This window comes from Lineus longissimus, chromosome 1 (assembly GCF_910592395.1).
Source record: "Lineus longissimus chromosome 1, tnLinLong1.2, whole genome shotgun sequence".
NCBI lineage: Eukaryota > Metazoa > Nemertea > Pilidiophora > Heteronemertea > Lineidae > Lineus > Lineus longissimus.
Genome location: NC_088308.1, coordinates 9,357,796 through 9,381,928, shown reverse-complemented (window position 1 = coordinate 9,381,928; position 24,133 = coordinate 9,357,796). Strand labels below are relative to the sequence as shown.

General features: G+C 39.0%; 1 long non-coding RNA gene across 1 annotated transcript; it reads left to right on the top strand.

Moving 5' to 3' along the window:
* The first annotated feature begins 499 nt into the window (after nt 1-499).
* On the top strand, nt 500-14,618 carry LOC135498951 (uncharacterized). Its single transcript, XR_010449186.1, has 3 exons — nt 500-669; nt 1,846-1,888; nt 14,244-14,618. It is a non-coding gene; the product is annotated as an uncharacterized LOC135498951 (long non-coding RNA).
* The last annotated feature ends 9,515 nt before the right edge of the window (nt 14,619-24,133 follow it).

Genomic DNA, 24,133 nt, shown 5'->3' with positions numbered 1-24,133 from the left:
ATATCTGTTATGGTGAAAATGACCCGAGGTGGGAAACCAACCCACTCCAACCTAATCGTGTTTGCCAATGTCCGACCGGGCATTCAGAAAGGGACGCATTCTTGACATTACACCGACCGGGAATCTATTTCACTTGTCAACCAAGTTATCTACATAAATGGTATCAAAACAAATTTTCCCAAATATTGGGTTAACTGTATCACTCAATGAATTTAGAAAGGCATATATTGATCATATATTTCCTTTATTTTTCCATTAAAGTTTGAATTCAGCACGCACCCGTGTTGTGATTAGAAGAAAGAAAAGCTGTTCATATACTAAAGCCCTTTAAATTTTTGATCGATCTCCTTGCTTTTTCCTGATATTGATTTAGAATTTGCCTGGCCATATTATGTACAATTGATTCGTTAATTTGTTGAACGCAGTTATTAGTATGCGTACAATGGAATTATCGCCAAACGAAATCAAACTTAAAAAGGGGAAATTTGGTGCTTAAGTTCGTAACTACTGTGCATTGACACGCAATTTGTTTTGTTTCATTCTTCTAAGAAAAGCGGGATAGAGATTATGATTAAAATATGTCCATCAAGAACTTTCGTACTAAAATACGCTACATATGCGGCCTTCTCAATGCTATTTCGTCTATCAGCGCCACGTTTCCGCGAGGAGGTAATTTTGCTTAGATATTCTCTAAATGGTCACCGGTATCACGAAACTTGCAAATATTGACATGCACACCAGATTTTTTTCTCTCATCGTCAAGATACATGTACGGTGTTTCTATTTCGTAGCGCATTGTCCGTGTCGTCGTAAACAATTTTGCAAAAATATGCAAATATTCATCTTTTTCGACTATTCTCCACTAGTTGGAGGGGGCAAAGTAGAAATTCAACCTTACTCTGGATCCTGTACTGAGCAAGTAACTGGATCATCTCGAGTCAGTAGTTGCTTTACCTAAAACAACAGGAAAAGGAACGAAACAAATATTGTGCAATTTGTTAGTCCGTTTGGTGTTCACTTGGTTGCCTTGGTTCCTTTTACTGGATCCACTCACAAGTAAAGATCCTTAGCCTGACAATACCCGATTTGTACCAACGCCTCGATGGATAGAGTCTAAACAGCCGAACACAATAGTGGGCCTTTTGCTGTCATAAAAGGGGTGGGATATCTATTCAAGAGTTAACAACGTAATCGTCATGAATAGTCATGACTCTTTTTAAATTACAATTAAGACCAATTTGAAGAAACGAAGAGAAGATATCCCGCAGCTGTTATAGCTGCTAAAGGCCTACTATCATGCCCGGTTGTTTAGGCTTTGCCCATCGAGGTGGTAGTAGAAATCGGATATTGTCGGGCTTGGGATCTTATTGTGAGTGGATCCAGTATCTTCAGAAACACGACATCGGCCCTGAAATCAACCTGAAGTCGCCAACTCACAGTGCTGCTGGTAGAAATCAATGTACAGAGGACATACTACTATTCATATTTTCAAAAGTATTCAAAAGTATGATATAGACGATGATTTGGGGTTAGTACATGTACTTTGCGTATTCTAATCTTTAATGGGAGGATCCCGGGCCCTGATGGGCTGAAAATTACATGGGAGCACTCTGAAAAGCCATCTTGATAGGACGAAAGAGGTTTTCAAACTTGCACCAACCAATACACACTTGACATGTTTAAAGCCCATCATGCAAAACATTACATAGATTATTGTAATATTGCCACATCAAAAGCCGGGTTGCTATCACAACTTTCAAAACCCTGTTTGGCAATCCTTTATTTTTAAAAAGCCTTTTGAAAAAAGTTTATAAAGTAACTATTTCGATTTTTGCAACTAACCAGCTTTAGTAAGCTACAAACTGGATGGAACTGACAAGAATGTAAGGTAAGATTTATTTATTTATATTGCAACATATGCAAGGGGCTTGTCTTCAAGACCTCGTTCTTAAGACAAGATAATATAAAAGCTGGAGAGTCAACTCGGGACAGAGATTGATGGAAGTGATCCCCTGAACCCGAACGTACTGGTTCCAGGCGTTCGATGTGGCCCCTCCGGAGAATCGGCGAATGGCGAATCGATGCTTCTAGTCTTGCTGGCGTTACAAGTTGATTGTAGGCCAACATAAAAGTGGATTTTGCACGACCAACGTTTCGGCCTAGTTTTTACATTTACCAAAATTATGGGATTTGAGAGTCCAAAATTGGGACATTCAAACTTCCTGTGTTACGCTGGTGTAAAATATGAATATGTATAAAGTTCACTGACAGCAGCCAATAGTAACACCCTGTGTCATCCATGCCATGTGCCGTTACGTAACATTTGCCAGGTGAACCAGGCGATAAATCTGTAGTGTGATCGGCTTTGGCTCTCGTCAAAGCAGCACATGTTCGTAAAATAAAAGATAGTGATTGAATTAAATATATCCTTGTACTGTTGATACTGTTGCTAGTCTAACCTGGAGGAACCCAAACCCCATATACTACATTGCGACCTTCGACAGGAAAATTTAACGCGATACAATCCAGAGGTATTAACGTAGCAGAAAGGGGTGGGCGTTTTTGGTTTCTGAGTGTGAGGAGGTATAGTGGTGTCTGTTGACTGTGCTTTAAGAGAGACTAGGCATGATGTCAGTCTCTCTTAAAGCACAGTCAGTCTCTCTTAAAGCACAGTCAACAGACATGTGGTTTCAGTATCAGGTCTTTCATTGTAGCAATGCGAAAATGTGAGCAATTTTGGTTAGGTCCTTCATAATATAGAGTGACTCAACCACTCTCTTGATTACAGCGGCCGCCTCAGCGCCACTACGCGGGGCCTAATGGTATCAGGCTAAGTAGCTCCACGCGATATGCACCATTCTGGGAAAACTCAATGTGGAAGTATGCTCAATAGCATAATCTATTCTTAGCTCCAGCTCGAGGTAATCTTGCGCTGTGTTTCTTTGGCCCAGATACATTGTGGTGGAAAACGTCTAGGACTAGTACAATGAACGCCTCACTTGCGCCAGACTAATAAGTGAAGAAGGTCTGGCTGCGCGAGACTACTGTGATAAAAATGACCATTGCAGAGACTCTGTGACGTAGGCAAATACTTTTTACAATCAAAAATGCTCTCAAAAGACGATAAGGAATGATTATTTATTAACATTTCCTGAACTCTATACCTTCTAATTATCACTTTACATAAATAGGTTGGCATTAAGTCGCGAGATTTTCTTTCCTCGTGACAATATGGAGCAAAATAGTTACAACCCCACAATCGCGCTATAAGTCCATGATAAGGCCACGGTGACCCGTTATAAATGTTTCGCCAGCTTCGCAATTTTGCCGCTGCGCGGCACGTTGGGCCCTTGCGTCAAGCGGAGTTAATAGCGATTTTCACAAGACTCCCTATGGATTGTTAAAGAAAAGAGAGAAGGAAAGATGCATTGGGACTGTGACAATTTATTTTACGGCCCTGATTTTCTGTACATTTTGCATCATGCAACAAACAGTTGAACAGGATGGATGTTATGATAACGAAACGAAATGAAAAAGGACAATGCGTTAGTTAAAGGGATGATGTGAAACGAATATGGAAACCGTTACGCGAATAGGAAAACTATATATTTTGTTTTCACCGAGCGAAGTTTATGCCCGCCATCTGACCATCCGATGGCCATCGTCATATTTAATGTTGCAGAGAGAAGCAAATGCCAAATCTGGACTTAACTCTACCGTCTTCACTATCATTTAAGAACAAGGACGGATTTTTCTTAGTTAACGAGAACTCTACGTTATGATGCGCTATTCAAGTGGAACTCGATTTTACCATTGATAACCACTATCTTAAGATGTTTGGATTTAGAAATTTATAAATGGATGTACAAATTTATGAAAGGATTATATAGGAGGACTATAATTATGCACTTTATTACATGACTTGCAACTTAAGTTTACGTTAGAAGTGTGCGGCAATACGGCCTGATGATGCACATACCAGTTTCACCTTGTTTATTGTACCAGCAGAAAAACGGAATACAGACTTTATATCACCTTATCAACACAAGAAAGGTCCTACCAGATGACGAAAAGAACGTTTCGATTTCGAACATTACCATCATGAAAACGAACTTTATTTGATTAATGACACGGTTTTATTTCTGCAGCGGATGCAATGTTGCTTTGACAACATTTAAATTTGTTTTACAATATGTTACCAGATTATTTTGCATTCTTCGAACTAGTTTTGAAACCTATTAGAGATATTACCGCAAACAGAAGGTAGCCTCTGGTTTTCATTGAGTGTAAGAATGTTTGAACAAACGCTTTATTGGAAATGCAGCCGAACATTTCACGGTGTATTAAAATGTAAGAGTGGTACGTAGATTTTTATTGATATTATTCAGTTTTTCGCACCATCAATTCAACTTTTGAATGGCTGTATTGCTATGAATTGTAGCCTAACTGGTTGAGTAACAATTTAAGACTTATTTGTATCACTATGGTACAAGTAGCTTTAACAAGCCTGTAATTTGAGAACACTCAACATAATTTGGTTCTTTTGAATAGTGGATATGATAGAAAGTTGCGTGTAGATAAAACAGACTACAGCCCTGTGTTTATCAGTAGGTAAATTATTTTGCCTTTGCATGAGTTTTGGCAGTGATTGATTGTTTCTAGGTATCGCAAGCCTATGAGATGGAATGACAGTGATATAACTGGAGCCGAATTGGTAGATGTCGTCCTGGGTACCTTTTAGGACACTAAAAGTTACCCAGTTTGAAATTCGCGCACTTTTGAAACCTACCGACGAGGTTCTTGAAAACGGTACTTTAGCGTTTTGCAGTGCACGAATTCATTGAAATTTTTGACACCTGTCAAAACACACGTGGTCAAAATGCGAGTTTCTGCCGATGATTTAGATGGCTATTTACAATCAATACCGTCGTTCATCATCATCATATTGCCGTATTAAATCCATTTTACTCCGTTTATGTGCAAAAAATACGATTTCAACAGATCAACAGATCATCCTTCTTGATGAACTGAGCTGATTTCGTGCACTGCAAAACGCTAAAGTACCGTTTTCAAGAACCTCGTCGGCGAATTTCAAACTTGGTAACTTTTAGTGTCCTAGAAGGTACCCAGGATCGTCCTGGGTAACTTTTAGGGGTACCCAGGTTGGTCCTCAGGACGACATCTACCGATTCGGCATAACTGGATAAATATGGTATTGTACTGGAAAAGGTTTTGGTAAATATTTGAACTTCAAAAATTCAGAATATTTTGGTTAGAAGCTTGATTGCAAACATACTCTCAAACTGTTATGTGGTGTGTATTATCTATTATTTAAAGGTTCAGAAAGGTTGTTTACAGGACCGAGAACTGAGATGACAAATGTTTTAGAATAATGATACTGGTATGGATATTAGAACAAAGGTTGAAGTTAGAATGTTATGGTTTAGAATTTGTTGGAACAGTATTTGAGAGTTGGGTTTTTTTAATGTAAGAAGGATATTGAGGAGAAGGAGGAAGTGTATTTAGTAAAATGAAAGGTATAGTTGAGAAGCAATTCCTATATCAAGTTTAGAAATTAAGCGTAAAGTTATCAAAAGTATATTTTTGGCTATAAATTGTCATGGACAAAGACTTATTATTGAGAAGTGATAGTATTGTATTTCAAGTTTTTTGTTTTATTTTTCTTCTTCTAAATAGTATAGAAGTCAATGGATTGAATACATGTGTGAATTTAATGATTTAAAGATTTGAAGCTGATGGTCATAAATTTGGTATACGGTAAAAAAAGGTACAGGAAAAAAGGTACGGAAAAAAAGGTACAGGAAATAAAAGTACAGGAAATAAAAGTACTGGAAATAAAGGTACCGGAAAAAAAGGTACCGGAAAAAGGTACACAAAATGGCATATATAGGTAAAAAAGTACACAATTATTTTTCAGAATATTATTCTCTTCAATTCGTTCAGACTCGGCCTATGTCTTAATCTTTTCTTGCCCATTTTTCTTCTTCTGTGACTAAGGTGGTGCCTTAAAACAGTTTAATACAGTGTGGACAATTTTGTTACGGAATGAATTTGAGGAAAATTCATGGAAGAAGTTGCCCAATAGGGGAGCTGACGTTGTTTTTGGTAATAACTACATGTACTTTCATGTTCTTTTAAATTTTAAAATACTCGAGTCGTATTCTTATCAGGGGCGGATCCAGGATCTTGGGAAAGGGGGGTGGGGGCGCACCTGGTATCCTACCTGGCATTTCACATCAAGATTCTCGCCAATGTCCCTAAAAAGCTTGTGTTTGGTCTTAAATCTAATAATTTATCTGTTACGACCTAATTGGCCAGGCACATTGTTAATTAGATTCAGCTCTATGATCAATGTTAATTGATTATCATTTATCAGTTAACCCTTTTGCAGAGGGAATTGTCCTGGAATCTTTACAATCATCATGATCTTGATAGCCGTGTTTTCACTCTTGAAAACCATAACGGTATACTGGAAATTTGATATACCTATTTCTAAGGCCTATGCAATGCCTACGCAACAAATAAAGTTAAAGTTATGGATAGAAAAAGGGAGAATTTAAATGATATTTATTTTAAAAATTGTGTACTTTTTTACCTATTTATGTCATTTTGTGTACCTAATTTTCCAGTACCTTTTTTCCGGTACCTTTATTTCCGGTACTTTTATTTCCTGTACCTTTATTTCCTGTACCTTTATTTCCGTACCTTTTTTTCCTGTACATTTTTTCCTGTACCTTTATTACCTAAATTCCATAAATTTGATAGAAATGATGGTAGTACCGGTTGTAAGAAAGATGGGGGTAAAGCATTTATATTTTGGAATTTATTTAAACAGAGTAAATAATTATGTTTGAATAAGGGAGGACAATTCCTATTGCAAGTATACAGTAGTAGAGACAGAAAGCAGTTGATTGAAAGATATTGTGTAAGGTTGTGCATTTTAACAAAGAGTATAATTGTGTTTACATTTGGGATTAGCTACCCTTAAAATAATGTGTAACCGATTATTTTGAAAGGTTTTAAAATGTATCAATCAGGTATCATTGACAAAAGGAAAATAAGAATGTGTGATAGATTTTTTTTGAAAGTCAGTTCATTGAATGAGGATTGTGAGACAAATATGCTTTTGAGTTTGAAATGGGAAGCAGAACTAAAGTGATTGAAACCAGTTGGAATAATATGATTACAAAGCTTTATTTGTGTCGTACTTAGCATAAGAACATTTGTAATTGCTTATGTCATTAGTATATTTAGATGATGTTAGAGGATTTGTAGATTTATGGGTTAGATTGATGATTAGATGGATGATCAGTTAAGTTGTTTGATCTAATCTGTTGCTTGCCACCAAGGTTGTTGTTTACTCTAAAGCTCTTTGATGGTGATATAAGTACATAAGCGTTATTCTTGTGTTCCCAGATGAGATTATAGCTTTATCAGATTATAAGCATTGCAATTTGAGTGTGGTTGAGTCTACATCTGTTATGGATAAATTTGAGCCGATTTCAGGTTTGGGAAAATAATTAGTTTTCGTGAGGTTAGTTTAGATTTTGATTTCGTGACTTAACCCTTTGCTTTGCATATTTTTAAGATATAAATTTTTTGCAAAATTTTCATTCAATTTTAGGGGAGGGGGATGTAACATATGAATATGTATTAGGTTCACTGGTAGCAGCCAATAGGAACATCTAGGCCTGTGGCATCTCATGCCAAGCTCTGTTATGTAATGCTACCAGGTGAACCAATAACTACTTTCTGTAGAGAGGGAGATTTATAGCCTTGGCGCTGGTCAAGTATAGACCCAGCAAAGGAAGCAAGAGGAAATAAAGAATATAAAGAATATATCGCGTTGGCATTGAGTCGGAACCTGGAGGGCGAAAGCCCATACTACACTGGTATCTAGCAGAACTGTCGGAATCTCTACGTAGCGTTTTGATGTGCAAAATTAAGGGCTTTACACGTTGAAGAAGGGGCAATCCAATGTGATTTTGTGCTGCATATAACTTGTACTGAGAATGCATGCAGGTGTGTGTGTATGAACCTACATACTCATTCAATGATTAGACACGTCCCATCCTGTGTGTGGCATTATTGAGAGTAGGCACTTCAGCTTTTTGTCATTCAAGCGAAAAGTCAGCTGTTTACGGTACTGTCACGAAAACGTTTTACGACGAGGTTATTTACAGGTCAACGTCAACTCCATCGTCATTTCTGTGTTTTTGTGTTTGTGAACCCAGCAAGAGCCCGTTGATCAGGAAAATGCTAGTTCAACTTCTTCAATACCGGACTGCGACATTGCGTAACCAGCTCGTGATCATGTTAATTTGAAATGTGTACAGTTTTGTGCATACATTTTCCATGTGAAACCTGGTTTGGGTTTATAGACATAAAAACTGTAACTCGAACTTCAAAATCACTTTATTTATTAATCCATTTGCAAATTTTTTCTCGTTCTTGTGAGAGCTAACAGACTGGTCTCAATCTTTCCACACTTAGTGTCCTGTCAAGTCGAGGAAAAAAAATAGGTTCGAATCATCAATCTGCCACCCCATACCTGTATGCATATTCGTACGGGAAATGGGCCTCTATGGTTTTACTATAACCATAACGGACAGTCAAGACAGTGTCAACATGTCACCAAAGCGGATACGTTGCCTCCTATTATTGTACATTGTGTACATTGTGTATTTCAAGTCACGTTATGAAACACTTTGAGCAAAGTTTTTGCAAAGAGTGTGCATAAATGGCGAAGTCTCCACGGTTAAAGATGTAACCTCGGGTGTCCCTCAGGGCTCGATTCTAGGGCCGCTCCTTTTTTTATTGTATGTGAACGACCTCCCTGAAGTTATGGGCCAGAATACAACTATGTCTCTATTTGCAGATGACTCAAACATGTATAGGTTGATTAAGTCGTTGGAGGATTGTCTGGCACTACAAGATGATCTTGAAAATGTAGCCCGTTGGTGTAAAACGTGGGGGATGTGCTTAAATGCAATTAAATGTCAATGTATGAGTATCACCAGGAAGCTTAACCCTACAGTATACTATTATAATATTCATGGTCGTGCTTTAACCAAGGTCGACAACGTTCGGGACCTAGGTGTCGTGGTCAGTAGCGATTTGACTTTCAATTCTCATATAAATCTGACTGTTAAAAAGGCAAATCAGACTTGGGCAACGATTAAGCGTGTGTTTGATAGGAAAAGGAGCCCGAAATTAATGCGTCTGTTATTTGAATCCCTTGTCAGGTCAAAATTGGAATATAATTCCGTTTCTTGGGATCATATCACGAGGGAAAACTTGGACAAGCTAAAAAGGGTTCAACGCAGAGCCACACGGCATATGTTAGGTGGAGAACTAAGTTACAAAGAGAGGCTCTCTGTTATGTCTATGTTACCTTTGTCTTACAGGCGGGAGATGGCTGACCTCAATTTTTTGCATAATTGCTTTATCGGTAAAATCGATTTGGACACTTCAAAATATATATCTTTTAGAGAAAGGAGGGGTGACCCACTTCTTATACGTGGTGCTAGATGTAGGACGGAGACATATTGCCGGTCGTTTTTTAATCGTGTGGAGGGCACGTGGAATGCCCTGCCTATGAGGGTGCGTTGTGCGGCGAGTCCTAACGCCTTTAAGCGATCCGTCAGGGACATTTATGAAAGCCAGCTGATGGAGCGTTTTGACCCGGACAACGCGTGCTCATGGGTTGGGCGTTGCAGGTGTCCTTTTTGCCGCTATTAAAAGAATGCTTTTACATTTTTATTAAAATTATTATACTCTTTTAGGGGTCCCGTGAATGGGTCTTAATTGACCCTTTGGCGCTCCCTTTTGGGCACCTAGTTTTACTGTTATTTCGACCATATGTTTTATTTGTATTTTCATCACTGTTGTTTTACTATGTATATAATTTTATGTTGGTGCTCAATAAAGTTGTTGAAATGAAATGAAATGAAATATCACATTATCCTATTCTTGTGTACCTGCTTCACAACACAGCACGTGCAGTCATCATCACAATTTTGGCAGATATGGTAGAAATAAGCGCAAATTATGCCCTTAATTAGTCAAAGGGCTACTAAAACACGGATTTCACTACTTATTGAGAACAAACCTATGAAGAGATGTGCTTTAACTATCATCCAAGGCCCGGTTGTTCGAAAGCATACTGTTTTTTTCATGTACAACAATGCACATGTAACAACATGTCAGTCTGATGTTATGAGCTAACATGCTTTCTAACAACTGGACCTAGAAATTCCAACCAGCAAATCCACGTCAAGTGCCGTAGAACAGGAAATATTCGCGGTTGAATCTGCTTTTGCTTTCATTTTTTTGCTGTGGTCTGCTAGCGCTTTGGTAAAAATTATTAGTGGAGATTGTCTTGCTGACAGTGTCCGAATCCCCAAACTGACCTTTCAAAGTCTTACAAATCATGGCAGTGAGATGTGTTTTGAACAATATCATATTCATACAGCAAAATCAAATTGTTTTATTAACTGCCACGTATTGCTTCAACTCCTAGCATTCTCAGGGGAGCTGAATACATTGGCTCGTCATGTTTTAGTCGGGTTCTAGCATTCCATACATGGAGAAATCGAGTTGAGATCCCCCGGTTAAATTTAGAGAACTACCAACAGTTTACTGTTGCCTTTTTCATCAACCTAAAGTTTGAAATCAAACACAATCAAATTTTGTTTATTGACGGTAATGGCTATTCAAAGGGAATCGTAATAGAAATACAAACTCCAAACCAATTACAAATTGCCACGCTCACACGAAAGAGGCAACAGAGATACATAACTGACTCAGGACTGTTCACGATAGGTTGGCATCTTATAATTGTAACAAGCCAAAGGAACCGCCTAACGTGTTACAAAGACGACAAAAAGCAACGACTGCGCAATGTTGGTGGCAGTAGCTTAATGTCGCAATTGGGGACGACATCATTCCTAGGAAGTGGCATTGGGTCGCCAGACAGCGCCCTTAGAAAGCAAAGGCCTATTATTTCAAGCATGTCGCAGTTTTATGCATTTACACGTATACTGAGCCGGAAAGAGAGAAAGGCTATGTATAGCATTCAAAGTAGGTATAGCGAAAGTTCAGCCCCTTAGTAGGAAATGTTTATCAGGGGCTCACAAATCAATTTCTTCTTCTTAGCGTACGCTCTCCACTTGGATATGATATTCTCCAGGGAGCATTCCTCCTAGGCGGGATGAGCGTTTTTATACGTGCCACTACGGTTAAGCGCCAATTGGGTTTATTGGTCGTGTCAATTAGAATTTTGCCAGCGGTAGAGTCCCCCTCCCCAAGTGACTCATGTTTCTCAGGTCACTTGGTATGGTCTTTTGCTCACCCTTGGCATAGACAGCAGATACAAGGAACCTCAGTTTTGCGTCTAATTCGAAAGACTGTGAAAAGCCAGGAATTTCAGTTCCTTGAAAACCACGCCGGTTGTCCAGAAATAAAATCCTTGGTTCCCCCAGGATCAAACCCGGGCCCGCCCTACTGCATGGTAGCCAGGAGTGTTAACCATTGGGCTATTATGCGCCTCTATCACACAATCTTTATGTACATCAAGTGATTGAAAATAAATGCCAACAGAATCAGAACTATGTATATCTGCAAAGTGAGAAGTGATCTTTCAAAAGATTTTCCATGACAATCCTATAAATTCACATTTTTTCCTCCGATCATTTCTCAGATTTTTCAATTGAAAAATCTTCAGAATTGGTTTTTCCCCAAAAAGCCACTTTTGTTCAAGTAACAAATCAATAAAAGATTTGTGCTCAAAGCGCAAATGATGAAATATCGAAGGAAATTACAAGAATTTGCCGTAATATTTTCAGAATCAAATAATTTACCTCAAGAATTGAATCAATAACAAAACAAAGTTACGAAATAGTGTACTTTTTACCAAAGTTAATATTATAATTATTGTTAAGTCACTATGAACATGATCAAAACCTTGACAACTTAGTATTCGATGCTAAACTTCACTGCCTCTACTTGGGTACTTTCAATGGCAGCTCTTTACTCCATACAATACTTGACTTTTGATGATTTTTTATGTTGTGAATTCTTACAAACAATATATTCTCTACCACTAAAAATGGGGGAATCAAAAACCAGTATTTCAGCTAAATTTCGGATAATTCATCGAAATCAGATAATCTTTATGACTGATTTTGGGCAAATTTAAATATTTCAGCTCAATTCTTAACCCTTTGTCCAAAAACAGATATTATTTATGACTGATTTGGGACAGATTGAAATAGTTTAGCTCAATTCTAGACTCTTCCCCACAAATCAGATATTATTTATGACTGATGTTGGACTAATCTAAATAGTTCAGTGAAATTCTGGACCCTTCGTTCAAAATTAGATGTTCTCTATGTCTGGTTTTAGACAAAATGAAATAGCTCAATTCTGGACTCCCGTCAAAATATTTCAGCTAGGATTGAAAAAGTGCAGCTAAATTCTGGACCCTTCTTCCAAAATCATATATTCTTTACGACTTATTTTGGACGGATATAGCATATTGTCAATCCGAACTTTGATCTAGAACAGTATGGTCTGTGTTACTTTTATTCATTCATTTCTATACCAACTAAAAATTTACAAAAATGCACTGAGCCCACTACTACACTGATAAGGGACTCATATTTTCGCCCGCAGTCTTTTTCGAAAAGGGGGTCAGTCAAATCTCGCGCAAAAATCCTGAGTGGTCATTCTAAAGTGGCCGTTTATTAAGTACGTTCATGTATTGCGCAAAAAGAGGGGGGAAGTTGTAAGTCTGGAGGCTTAAAGTGCTCACAGGTGTGTGTGTGTGTGTGTGTGTATGTAAGGGGGGGGGGGGTATTATATGAGCATTGTTATCGCCTTCATATCACTATGTTTGAAAAATATGAGAAAATCAGGTTGGAGTTGATAGCAGCTTTTATATTGATTGCAATTGTTATTAAATACATTTGTGTACAAAGTCAGTTTTCCTCTATATCATTCATTTATTTCTCCTGATATTGATAGTTACCGAAGTGCTTTTCACGAGAGAGACATTTGAAGCCAACGTTATAAACTCATTGGAGTCACCTTCACTGCGTATGGTACGACAGCGCTCAAAACTGGAATGTGCATGCTCTCCGAAAGCCTTGACTTCTGGCAGATTTTCCGACTTCACTTACAATGTAGAGACAAAATCTGGATATATCGCAACCAATGAGGCCCACTGGCTTCACTAGGGCGTTGAGTACAGCATAAAGTGACACACAGTACCAACAGAGTTACTAAGGTACTAAATATATGGGCATTATCTATCACTAAGCCCTTGGCTTCCCAGTCACTGTTCACACTATACAGGTGTACTGTCACCCGATTCCACAGAAAACGGGAATAAATAAATTTAGACGTTATTACAGATTTTTACGATTATGATCCTCATCATGAGTGAGCCCTCCGTGCAGTAATCATCTCAAATTGCAAATCGATGATTATTTGATTATTTGGCGGTATGTCACAGTTATGCAATGGTAACAAAGATGTTACATTCACGATTACCCCGATACTAAAAATATAAAAATGGCGTCAGATCGCCCCGTCACGTGGTGATTTCATACCTATATGCATATTGCTATTGTCATATTCGCAATTGGAAATGAGGCTATTGGGGACGGCTTTAGGGGACGGACGTCCCACTTATGCCATTCGACGTCGCTATTATGAAAAATTTATACCAGTCGTCACCACATGACGACGATTGTATCGTGGTCGCGCAAGTGGTAGAGTGAATTGGCCAGAATAGTTCTCCTTAAAATAATCTCACATTTCTATATTTGTGCAATCTTTTCAGCATGTATCGTCTTTATATAGTTCAATAAGTTGATAAAGAATGTTTGCAGCTGATGTTATCTTTCGAATAGCATTTTTTAAAAGCTTTTTGAATCGAGGACAAGAGAAATAGTCTTTTTTCCCATTTTCCCGCATTTTCGACATTTAAGAGTTTTTGATAACAATTGTTTTTAAACGTCAGAAAGCTTTTCAAAACAAATCTAATAAATGAAACATTAGATCAGAGGAAACAAGAAGGAAAAATCAAAGACAATAGCATTGTAAGAGGAGCTATCATGAATTTAAAGATGGCTCTCTCTCTATTTTGTGACCAAGGATTTTCAATTGCCGTGACCACTAACTCTACGTTGTACTTTTAATCTATCATTAAATACAAGTGTCACGGGAGCAGAATACATCTGGTCATCTTGTTTCGGTAAAGTTCTATCGTTTACGTCACGGAAACAGAGAGCGGATATCCCAAGGTTATGGTTAGAGAAATATGAAAAGTTTTCAATTACTTTGTTTATCAATGTGAACAGATTTAAGGATCAAATGATATTTTATGATATTGGTAAAGCACAGAATTTCGCTATACGTATTGATCATACAAATAAACTTCGAATAGAAGAATACGTCATGACAAACAGAAAAATGTATTATGTTAGAGAATACTTTCCGAGTGGTTGGCATCTCATCTCTGTAACAAAGGATAGGAGCCACTTTAAATGCTACATCGATGGTAAATCACTCAAGCTGAAACGTAACAACTATCGCAGCAAACGAAAGCGGCCGGTAGGTTCTTACAAAAGGTTATCACATTTCGGATGTGGAAGTTGCAGTAGCAATCTCTTCTTCATTGGAACCGTGGCACAGTTCTTGGCATTCCCGTATATTCTTAGCGAGGAGCAAGTGAAGACCATGTACCATATTCAAAGTATGCACCGTTGTACCGCTATTTTAAATTAATTCATATTTAGATACCTGCTATGACAAAAACATTTCCATTGTTGACACTCAACGAGTAAGCATTTCAAGAGGTCTTGCCAACATATTGTGTCCAAGCAAGGTTTGTTGAATATTTAGGCACGACTTTGAAGTAATACGTCAGGTTACTGAATATGAAAGTTTACATAGGTTACCATATTACGGCAATTCCATTATGTACCGCAAAGTCAGAACCAAGCGGGACGGCATATTATCAACCGCGAGATGCGGAATGCGAAATCGCGAGATGCCAACATCGGTGAGAGTACCATGCGCCACAGGATGTATTTCAAATACGGAACCTAAAAAGGCGAACATTCATGAGACCGATGCTGTAGTAGGGAGCTATCCTTGTTTTGATTGGCCCATTGAAATAGACTCCGATGTGCGATGTGTGGAATTTAACCTAATTTATAGCCGAGTTTTGATTGTCAGACTATCCCGCGCTATTTTTAGGGATGACCAGACGTTCACCAGGTGCATGCCCTGTGTTATCGGTCATCTTGTGTATAGTGACTTGCGCCGCCTGGCGTAACGTGAAAATAATCTTGATACATGCAGCATCCTGAACCTCATGTTATTATACTTACAGTATATCTTGAAAAGTTGCAAAAACCTTTGTGGTCAAGATGAACATGCAGTTGCATGTGACCTTTGTATTGTCTTCTACCCTTCTAACAATGATTGAATGGAGAAGTGGACAGCAGCATCAGAAATGGTGATTGTCATGGTCCAGGGAAGTAGAAAAACTTGTGGCAGAAAAAAATGATTACTCATCTCGCGATTTCGCAATTTCTCATCTCGCGGTTTATAATAAGCCAAGCGGGACAACTACAAGGCAAAATCACAACGCTAGAAGATGAACACATCATGCCAAACAAGCTGATCGTACAGGGTGTAGGCAGTGCCACTCCTCTAAAATCTTGTAGACAATGGATGAATCCCGGCGAGTAGACTGTAGCCCATTGCTGGTTCCATAGGATGCACCAGTTATCGATTCTTTGGAATACATGAATTAATCAAAGAAGAGACAGATCACGTTCTGATGTTATTTTGCAGGGTCTAAATGTGCGACTTCGGCATGGAAGAATCATTACGTCATGAGACACTGATGGTAAGTGACTTTTCGTAAAGGGCAAGCAGTGATGAAAAATTGCAGAAATTTCCTGGCATGATGTTTATGTTTTGAGGATCTATGGTTCCGACGACCATGCGCCTAACTGATTTCCGAGCGACGGTTTCTTGTTCAACCGGGTTCAACCACTCGTGTAGAATTACGTGTACATGTAACAATTGTTTCACATTATGTTTGTTAGCCGTTGCCGGTTTACGCTTCTTGACGCTCATGCAACCTGCTTCGTGAGAGTCGATGTTATCACGATTGTTCAACATAACCCTTTAATAAGACAGTTGTAGAATAAACATTAGGGCCTAGGTGCCAGCGGGCTTTGTTTGAAGACAACAGATGTATTTGGCCAGACATGAATTATTTTAACTGCGCGGGAAGGAGCAAAATACCTTTGTAACGTAAAGGTAGAAGAAAGATACACGCCAAATGAATGATGCATACATCTTGTTTGATACGAGTATTCGTGGACTGGTTCGATGATCTGGAGGGCTAAACTGCCCTACATGTACATTTACGTTGAACATCGATGGAGAGACAATCACAAACATCATGAGTCATGTTAGTGGTTGCAATATCTGTTATGGTGAAAATGATCCGGGGTGGGAAAACAACCCAACCCCAACCTAATCGTGTTTGCCAATGTCCGACCGGGCATTCAGAAAGGGACGCATTCTTGACATAACACCGACTGGGAATCTATTTCACTTGTCAGCCAAGTTATGTACATATCTAAATGGTATCAAAACAAATTTTCCCAAATAATGGGTTAACTGTATCACTCAATGAATTTAGAAAGGCATATATTGATCCAGAGCATGCTCCGCACAAAACAGTGAACTCTTCACTGTCTCCATTTTCCACTTACACAGTAGACAGTTCACAGTTGGCCAGATGCTTTCGCCGTCTATTATCCGCTTCTTGAATTAACAATGAGTGGGCCCATACGTGAGACAAAAAGTTACCAGATTGTGATTCGTGGCTGTGAATGATAGGACCCCGACCCCTGATCACTGCCAAACTTTATATGTGAGACAAAAAAATCCTGATTGTGACTTACGGCTTGGAATGATGGGACCCCGACCCATGACCACTGCCAAACTTTATATGTGAGACAAAAAGTTACCAGATTGTGACTCGTGGTTGTGAATGATAGGACCCCGACCCATGATCACTGCCAAACTTCATACGTGAGACAAAAAGTTACCAGATTGTGACTCGTGGCTGGGAATGATAGGACCCCGACCCCTGATCACTGCCAAACTTTATATGTGAGACAAAAAGTTACCTGATTGTGACTTACGGCTGGGAATGATGGGACCCCGACCCATGACCACTGCCAAACTTCATACGTGAGACAAAAAGTTACCAGATTGTGACTCGTGGCTGGAAATGATAGGACCCCGACCCCTGATCATTGCCAAACTTTATATGTGAGACAAAAAGTTACCTGATTGTGACTTACGGCTGGGAATGATGGGACCCCGACCCATGACCACTGCCAAACTTCATACGTGAGACAAAAAGTTACCAGATTGTGACTCGCGGCTGGGAATGATAGGACCCCGACCCATGATCACTGCCAAACTTCATACGTGAGACAAAAAGTTACCAGATTGTGACTCGTGGCTGGGAATGATAGGAGCCCGACCCCTGATCACTGCCAAACTTCATACGTGAGACAAAAAGTTACCAGATTGTGACTCGCGGCTGTGAATGATAGGACCCCGACCCATGATCACTGCCAAACTTTATATGTGAGACAAAAAGTTCCCAGATTGTGTCTCGTGGCTGTGAATGATAGGACCCCGACCCATGATCACTGCCAAACTTCATACGTGAGACAAAAAGTTACCAGATTGTGACTCGTGGCTGGGAATGATAGGACCCCGACCCATGATCATTGCCAAAATTCATACTTGAGACAAAAATTTACCAGACTGTGACTGGCAGCTGGGAATGAGAGGACCTAACCACCCCAACCCCTCATACTCCTGGCACATAGGGGAAAAAGGTCTCTTATTGTGACATGTTGTTGGAAATGATACCGCCTGTAGCCGCCCATCCTCACTGCTAAAATGAAATAAAAGAGTCAAAATTTCAAATTCAAATTGATTTATTGATTTATCATCTATTCGGCTACAGTCAAAAACTATATATATAGTACAAATTAAAAACACGTGGTCATTCAACAATATTCCAGATTATCATACCTCATTAGTATGTGAGCCAATCACGTCGCGTCATTCACGACCACGTGCCATGCGATAATTTTGACTATTCCACGGCATTATTCCACGGCTGACGTCATCGATGACGCGATATTGCAAATGGCGGCCATTAAGATTTCGACGAAATCGGCGATAAAAAACAGCATATTTACGGCGTTTTAAGCCAGGAAGTTGCACAGTGATACTGTCAGGGTCTTGAATTACACCCACAAAGTAGGTAGGTTGCATTGGGTGGGACTGTTACATCCACGAACAGAAAGTACAAGGCATTCAAGTTGGGCCTGGACTCGCTTCAAACAAACATCGTCTGCTAATGTAAACACACACTGTCTACAGTACATTATGTACACGTCTTGGCTCCATACATGATTTGCGTATCCGCCGATTAAAAATCACTTTGACAGTGGTTTGGGTCGTGTGCAAAACCTGCTGGGCCGATTTCTTCAAGGTTTGGTTTAAAGCCTCGTGAAATAATTTTTGACCTGACCAATAATTTTGACTATTCTATGGCTTGACATGCAATATTTATATAATATTCAATGGTATTCTTCGTTGCGCAGAGAATGTGCGCAAAAGCAAACACACAGTAGAATGTTCACTGTTTAATGCGATATCGACAACAGTGAAATGCTCTACTGTGGTATAGTAGAGAGTACGTTGATTGATCATATATTTCCTTTATTTTTCCATTAAAGTTTGAATTCAGCACGCTCTCGTATTGCGATTAGAAGAAAGAAAAGCTGTTCATCCCATATACAAAAGCCCATTAAATTTTTGATCGATCTCATTGATTTTGTCCTGATATTGATTTAGAAGTTGCCAGGCCATATCATTGACAATCGATTCGTTAATTTGTTGAACACAGTTATTAGTATGCGTACAATGGAAGTATCGCCAAACGAAATCAAACTTCAAATGAGAAATTTGGTGCTTAAGTTCGTAACTACTATGCATTGACACGCAATTTGTTTTGTTTCATTCTTCTGAGAAAAGCGGGATAGAGATTATGATTAAAATATGTCCATTAAGAATTTTCGTACTAAAATACGCTACATATGCGGCCTTCTCAATGCTATTTCGTCTATCAGCGCCACGTTTCCGCGAGGAGGTAATTTTGCTTAGATATTCTCTAAATGGTCACCGGTATCACGAAACTTGCAAATATTGACATGCACACCAGATTTTTTTCTCTCATCGGCAAGATACATGTACGGTGTTTCTATTTCGTAGCGCATTGTCCGTGTCGTCGTAAACAATTTTGCAAAAATACGCAAATATTCATCTTTTTCGACTATTCTCCACTAGTTGGAGGGGGCAAAGTAGAAATTCAACCGTACTCTGGATCCTGTACTGAGCAAGTAACTGGATCATCTCGAGTCAGTAGTTGCTTTACCTAAAACAACAGGAAAAGGAACGAAACAAACATTGTGCAATTTGTTAGTCCGTTTGGTGTTCACTTGGTTGCCTTGGTTCCTTTTACTTGATCCACTCACAAGTAAAGATTTTAAGCCTGACAATACCCGATTTGTACCAACGCCTCGATGGATAGAGTCTAAACAGCCGAACACAATAGTAGGCCTTTTGCTGTCATAAAAGGGGTGGGATATCTATTCAAGAGTTAACAACGTAATCGTCATGAATAGTCATGACGCTTTTTAAATTACAATTAAGACCAATTTGAAGAAACGAAGAGAAGATATCCCGCAGCTGTTATGGCTGCTAAAGGCCTACTATCATGCCCGGTTGTTTAGGCTTTGCCCATCGAGGTGGTAGTAGAAATCGGATATTGTCGGGCTTGGGATCTTATTGTGAGTGGATCCAGTATCTTCAGAAACACGACATCGGCCCTGAAATCAACCTTAAGTCGCCAACTCACAGTGCTGCTGGTAGAAATCAATGTACAGAGGACATACTACTATTCATATTTTCAAAAGTATTCAAAAGTATGATATAGACCACGATTCGGGATTAGTACATGTAATTTGCGTATCTTTTATGGGAGGATCACGGGCCCTGATGGGCTGAAAATTACGTGGGAGCACTCTGAAAAGCCATCTTGATAGGACGAAAGAGGTTTTCAAACTTGCACCAACCAATACACACTTGACATGTTTAAAGCCCATCATGCAAAACATTACATAGATTATTGTAATATTGCCACATCAAAAGCCGGGTTGCTATCACAACTTTCAAAACCCTGTTTGGCAATCCTTTATTTTTAAAAAGCCTTTTGAAAAAAATTTATAAAGAAACTATTTCGATTTTTGCAACTAACCAGCTTTAGTAAGCTATAAACTGGATGGAACTGACAAGAATGTAAGGTAAGATTTATTTATTTATATTGCAACATATGCAAGGGGCTTGTCTTCAAGACCTCGTTCTTAAGACAAGATCATATAAAAGCTGGAGAGTCGACTCGGGACAGAGATTGATGGAAGTGATCCCCTGAACCCGAACGTACTGGTTCCAGGCGTTCGATGTGGCCCCTCCGGAGAATCGGCGAATGGCGAATCGATGCTTCTAGTCTTGCTGGCGTTACAAGTTGATTGTAGGCCAACATAAAAGTGGATTTTGCACGACCAACGTTTCGGCCTAGTTTTTACATTTACCAAAGTTATGGGATTTGAGAGTCCAAAATTGGGACATTCAAACTTCCTGTGTTACGCTGGTGTAAAATATGAATATGTATAAAGTTCACTGGCAGCAGCCAATAGTAACACCCTGTGTCATCCATGCCATGTGCCGTTACGTAACATTTGCCAGGTGAACCAGGCGATAAATCTGTAGTGTGATCGGCTTTGGCTCTCGTCAAAGCAGCACATGTTCGTAAAATAAAAGATAGTGATTGAATTAAATATATCCTTGTACTGTTGATACTGTTGCTAGTCTAACCTGGAGGAACCCAAACCCCATATACTACATGGCGACCTTCGACAGGAAAATTTAACGCGATACAATCCAGAGGTATTAAGGTAGCAGAAAGGGGTGGGCGTTTTTGGTTTCTGAGTGTGAGGAGGTATAGTGGTGTCTGTTGACTGTGCTTTAAGAGAGACTAGGCATGATGTCAGTCTCTCTTAAAGCACAGTCAGTCTCTCTTAAAGCACAGTCAACAGACATGTGGTTTCAGTATCACGTCTTTCATTGTAGCAATGCGAAAATGTGAGCAATTTTGGTTAGGTCCTTCATAATATAGAGTGACTCAACCACTCTCTTGATTACAGCGGCCGCCTCAGCGCCACTACGCGGGGCCTAATGGTATCAGGCTAAGTAGCTCCACGCGATATGCACCATTCTGGGAAAACTCAATGTGAAAGTATGCTCAATAGCATAATCTATTCTTAGCTCCAGCTCGAGGTAATCTTGCGCTGTGTTTCTTTGGCCCAGATACATTGTGGTGGAAAACGTCTAGGACTAGTACAATGAACGCCTGACTTGTGCCAGACCAATAAGTGAAGAAGGTCTGGCTGCGCGAGACTACTGTGATAAAAATTACCATTGCAGAGACTCTGTGACGTAGGCAAATACTTTTCACAATCAAAAATGCTCTCAAAAGACGATAAGGAATGATTATTTATTAACATTTCCTGAACTCTATACCTTTTAATTATCACTTTACATAAATAGGTTGGCATTAAGTCGCGAGATTTTCTTTCCTCGTGACAATATGGAGCAAAATAGTTACAACCTCACAATCGCGCTATAAGTCCATGATAAGGCCACGGTGACCCGTTAGAAATGTTTCGCCAGCTTCGCAATTTTGCCGCTGCGCGGCACGTTGGGCCCTTGCGTCAAGCGGAGTTAATAGCGATTTTCACAAGACTCCTTATGGATTGTTAGAGAAAAGAGAGAAGGAAAGATGCATTGGGACTGTGACATTTTATTTTACGGCCCTGATTTTCTGTATATTTTGCATCATGCAACGAACAGTTGAACAGGATGGATGTTATGATAACGAAACGAAATGAAAAAGGACAATGCGTTGGTTAAAGGGATGATGTGAAACGAATATGGAAACCGTTAATACGCGAATAGGAAAACTGTTTATTTTGTTTTCACCGGAGCGAAGTTTATGCCCGCCATCTTACCATCCGATGGCCATCGTCATATTTAATGTTGCAGAGAGAAGCAAATGCCAAATCTGGACTTAACTCTACCGTCTTCACTATCATTTAAGAATTTTTCTTAGTTAACGAGAACTCTACGCTGTGATGCGCTTTTCGAGTGGAACTCAATTTTACCATTGATAACCACTATCTTAAGATGTTTGGATTTAGAAATTTATAAATGGATGTACAAATTTACGAAAGGATTATATAGGAGGACTATAATTATGCACTTTATCACATGACTTGCAACTTAAGTTTACGTTAGAAGTGTGTGGCAATACGGCCCGAGCATGCACGCGCACATACCAGTTTCACCTTGTTTATTGTACCAGCAGAAAAACGGAATACTGACTTTATATCACCTTATCAACACAAGAAAGGTCCTACCAGATGACGAAAAGAACGTTTCGATTTCGAACATTACCATCATGAAAACGAACTTTATTTGATTAATGACACGGTTTTATTTCTGCAGCGGATGCAATGTTGCTTTGACAACATTTAAATTTGTTTTACAATATGTTACCAGATTATTTTGCATTCTCCGATCTAGTTTTGAAACCTATTAGAGATATTACCGCAAACAGAAGGTAGCCTCTGGTTTTCATTGAGTGTAAGAATGTTTGAACAAACGCTTTCTTGGAAATGCAGCCGAACATTTCACGGTGTATTAAAATGTAAGAGTGGTACGTAGATTTTTATTGATATTATTCAGTTTTTCGCACCATCAATTCAACTTTTGAATGGCTGTATTGCTATGAATTGTAGCCTAACTGGTTGAGTAACAATTTAAGATTTATTTGTATCACTATGATACAAGTAGCTTTAACAAGCCTGTAATTTGAGAACACTCAACATAGTTTGGTTTTTGAATTTGTTCTTTTGAATAGTGGATATGATAGAAAGTTGCGTGTGGATAAAACAGACTACAGCCCTGTGTTTATCAGTAGGTAAATTATTTTGCCCAGGCAAGAGTTTTTGCAGTGATTGATTGTTTCTAGGTATCGCAAGCCTATGAGATGGAATGACAGTAACTGGAGTCGAATCGGTAGATGTCGTCCTGGGTACCTTTTAGGACACTAAAAGTTACCCAGTTTGAAATTCGCGCACTTTTGAAACCTGCCGACGAGATTCTTGAAAACGGTACTTTAGCGTTTTGCAGTGCACGAATTCATTGGAATTTTTGACACCTGTCAAAACACACGTGGTCAAAATGCGAGTTTCTGCCGATGATTTAGATGGCTATTTACAATCAATATCGTCGTTCATCATCATCATATTGCCGTATTAAATCCATTTCACTCCGTTTATGTGCAAAAAATACGATTTCAACAGATCAACAGATCATCCTTCTTGATGAACTGAGCTGATTTCGTGCACTGCAAAACGCTAAAGTACCGTTTTCCAGAACCTCGTCGGCGAATTTCAAACTTGGTAACTTTTAGTGTCCTAAAAGGTACCCAGGATCGTCCTGGGTAACTTTTAGGGGTACCCAGGTTGGTCCTCAGGACGACATCTACTGATTCGGCATAACTGGATAAATATTGTATTGTACTGGAAAAGGTTTTGGTCAATATTTGAACTTCGAAAATTCAGAATATTTTGGTTAGAAGCTTGATTGCAAACATACTCTCAAACTGTTATGTGGTATGTATTATCTATCATTTGAAGGTTAAGAAAGGTTGTTTACAGGACCGAGAACTGAGATGACAAGTGTTTTAGAATAACGATACTGGTATGGATATTAGAACAAAAGTGGAAGTTAGAATGTTATGGTTTAGAATTTGTTGGAACAGTATTTGAGAGTTGTTTTTTTTTTAATGTAAGAAGGATATTGA